This window comes from Anomaloglossus baeobatrachus, chromosome 11, assembly GCF_048569485.1.
Source record: "Anomaloglossus baeobatrachus isolate aAnoBae1 chromosome 11, aAnoBae1.hap1, whole genome shotgun sequence".
Taxonomy (NCBI): Eukaryota; Metazoa; Chordata; class Amphibia; order Anura; family Aromobatidae; genus Anomaloglossus; species Anomaloglossus baeobatrachus.
Window position 1 is genome coordinate 12,923,642 of NC_134363.1, and position 4,037 is coordinate 12,927,678.

Genomic DNA, 4,037 nt, shown 5'->3' on the forward strand with positions numbered 1-4,037 from the left:
TCTAAAACTACAACTCCCGGCAGCCTCCGCGCATCTGTCCGCATTGCGACCATGTATGTGGGATGCCGGGAAATGTAGTTCTTCTAAATGATCTGCACTTCCCGGATGTTGCATTGGTGACGTCATGATGACGCTAAGCACGTGATACTAAAGCAGCCATTTTCTCGGAGACCAATATGAGGAGGTCAAAAAGGTGACGAAAGTTGTCCTAGTGAGGAGACAAATGGTGGGAGAAGGAGATTATATGTGCGTTTATTATTAGGGTGTAAAAAGTATTGTATAGAAAGTATTAATTTTCTTTTTATGTTGCGCTTGTATGTAATTAGCAATGATTAAATTATGGATGTAATTCTGTGTTCAGACACTAGAGGTCAGTAGAGGACAGGGCAAAATGATATTAATTATTAATATTATTATTTACAAAATTATATTATGGTGTCATTCCTAGAATATTTGTCATTTTTTACATGAGTATTTACATTATTATATTTAATTATAATTAATATTATTATTTACATAATTATATTATGGTGTCATTCCTAGAATATTTGTCATTTTTACATGAGTATTTACATTATTATTATTTTTAATTCTAATAAGTAATAATTAATATTTTTATTATTTACAAAATTATATTATGGTGTCATTCCTAGAATTTGTCATCTTTTGACATGAGTATTTACATTATAATTATTATTAATAATAATACTAATAATAATATTGTGTAAGATTTATTGTGTTGTATATAAAAGTATTAATGTTCTTTTTTTATTTTGTGCTTGTGTGTAATTAGCAATGTTTAAATTATGTGTGTAATTCCGAGTTTAGACACTAGAGGTCAGTAGAGGACAGGGCAAAAATATATATTAGATATTATTATTAATTATTATATTTTTAATTATAATAAATTATTATTATTATTTACAAAATTATATTATGGTGTCATTCCTAGAACATTTGTTATTTTTTGACATGAGTATTTACATTATTATTATTATTATTTTCAAAATTATATTATGGTGTCATTGCTAGAATATTTGTCATTTTTACATGATTATTAATTAATTATTATTATTATTATTATTATTGCTTTAGTTTGTTATTTTTTTATTTTTAAAATAACTAAAAAACCTCAATTTTTAATCCGTATTTTCTGCATCTGTCATTACATCAGCTACTGGAGGGTTATGTTTCCCTCCCACGCCATCGTCTTTCAGAGGGCGCCCATCATGAGAAGAGCCTCTGATTAACCCCCTTAGACGCTGCGCTCTGTAGTGACCGTGGGACCTAAGTGGTTTTGTCGCGGGCGGGGAGGAGGGTGTCAGCACACCGCGCTCACCCCTTCTGCTCGCGTCCGGCAGCTGCTCAGTGGTGGCTCGAGCGGTGGGCCGGATCCCGGGGTTTCTCGAGCGACACTCCTCGCCCGTGAGTGAAAGGGGGGTGTTGGGTGTGGGGATTGTTATAGTTCGTGACGCCACCCACGGTTGTGGTGATTTCACCACCGCTGCTCAATATGGGGCTCCCGGGGATGGTGATGCGGAGCAGCCAGTTGTTGTGTTGCCCCTCCGTGGGTAGGGGTTGGTGATCCCGGGGCCCGGTGATGGAGAAGTAGGTGCGGGGCCTGGTGGGCGCAGGGACGCGGGGGCAGCGCTGTGCCTTGCGGCACTGTGGTACTCACTCAGCCTGAGACACGGACACAGTTTGTACGGTAAACCAAACGGCTGGTAGGACGGTCCCACAGACGGCTGCACCTGCACTCCCGGTAGGTGACGGTGATGTCCCTCTTCCTTGCACCTATGTTTGACTTGTGGTAGCGGTGGATTCCCTCCGGTTCCCCGCTCCCCGACTGCAATCTGGGCCGGAGGAGCTCTACACTTTGCCCGCAGGCGCTGGCCCTGAGAAACTGGTGCCGTGGCGGTGGCGGTGTCTCTCCAATACGGGTTGGGCTGTTGCCTTCAATCGGGACTTGGTTGTTGGGGGATCTGCGTCCCCGTCACTGACGGATTCGGCAAATTTGGCGACTCCTAGCCTTGCCGGGGTCCGAGAGGCCCCTGCCCTGGTGCTGACTGTCCTTCGGAACACTGCTCCAGACCACCGGGCACACAGCCAACGGGGTCCTTCCAGGAACTTCCAAACGGTCCCCCTCCAGACAGTCACCGCCGTCGCTGACCTTGCTGATCTGGCCCTACACAAAGCTGGACCCTTCAGGCTTTCTTTCTTTACTGTCACTTCACTTGCTTTCCTCCTTTTTCACTTTTCCTCCTTCACTTTCACTTAGCTCCTCACTCTTGCCCTGCCTGGGCTTAACTCTGGTTTTCCCGCCTCCAGAGTTGTGAGCTCCTTGGTGGGCGGAGCCAACCGCCTGGCCCACCCCCTGGTGTGCATCATCAAACTCCTGGAGGAAGGCAACAAGGATTTGTGGTTAGCATTGATGTGCCTACCTGGAGTGTGGGGTGTGGTGGTGTTGTGACCCGTGTCCCCTGGCTTGCCCAGGGCGACACAGTTTAAGCAGAAATCCTGACTTTGATTTAGTTCTAAGCCCAGGGGTGAACTCAGAAGTGTTGGCGCCCCGTACAAGTGTCCGGCTGTCTGTCTGCTGCCAGTCGTGATATGAGAGAGGACATGGCGGTTGGGGGCTGATGGGTGGAGCGGGGATCTGCCGGCTCTCTGCTCCACCATTGTCCTTTGCGGTATATGTGTGCTGAGGACATGGCCCCGACCTCCGGGGACTGTTCAGTGACAGAGGGGCCCGTGTGACCCGGACGTTCTGGGCCCCAGTGGCCGCCATATTGTGACATCAGGGGAAGGTTTCCGGCCGTTCATCTGCAGCCTCGTTAATCTCACTGGTTTCATGTCACTGTGAGATCTGAAAACTCCCAAACCACATCCTGAAAGTGAAGTGTGCGGCTGCAACGCCAGCGCTCAGCAGTAATAACAGGATGGCGCTGACGACTCCGGATCTGCCACGTCCCGCTCCGCTCCCCCTGACTGCGTCACATCCAGTAGGGAAATATCTCCACTATGGAACCGCTGCCGCCATACATTATAGGGGCAAGATACCGGGTGACAATCACTATGGCGTCACTTGTGGACCCCAGGCACCCGGGTGCTCCAGACTCTCAGCACCGGGCCCGCTTACTTATTGTTAGTGGCCACGAGACCGGACCGGGCAAACCCCAACCCTTACGTACATCCCACCTCCGAGGTCTGCGTACAGGGTCTGTAAAAAGAGTGACTATACAGGGGGGTCCGGTGGCTATATAACAGGGTCTGGGGTCTATATGAGCGTCTGTATATAAGGAGTCTGTATATAGGAAGGTCTGGAGTTTATATATAAGGGGGTCTAGGATCTATAAAGGGGGTCTGTATGCGGGGAAGTCTGGGGTCTATATATGAGGAGATATAGGTTTGTAAATACAGGGAGCTCTGGGGTCTATATATAAGGGGGTCTAGGAATTAAATAAGGGGGTCTGCATATGAAAGGTCTAGGGTCTCTATATCAGAGTCTAGGATCTATATCAGGGAGTCTGTATAAGGTTATCTGTATACAGGGAGGTCTGGGGTCTATATATATACACATGGGGCTCTGGGGTCTGTATATAACGGGGTCTGTATATACGGGGTCTGTATATAGGGAGGTTTGAGATCTATATAAGGGGGCCTGTGCTCTATATACAGGGAGGTCTGAGGTCTATATATAAGGGATCCGGCGTCTATATATATATATATAAGAGGTTGTGGGATCTATATAATGGCGTCCATATATAGGGAGATCTGGGTCTGTATATACAGGGGCCTTTGGTCTATACAAGGGGGTCTGTATAAGGGGGTCTGTATTTAAGGAGGTCTGCTGTCTATATACAAGGGGACCCATTGTCTGTATACAGGGACATGTTGAGTCTTTATATAAGGAAGTCTGGGTTCAATATATAATAGGGTGTGTATACGGAGACCCATGGGCCTATGTTAGGGTCTGTATAAAGTATGGATCCATATATACAGTTAGGTCCAGAAATATTTGGACAGTGACACAATTT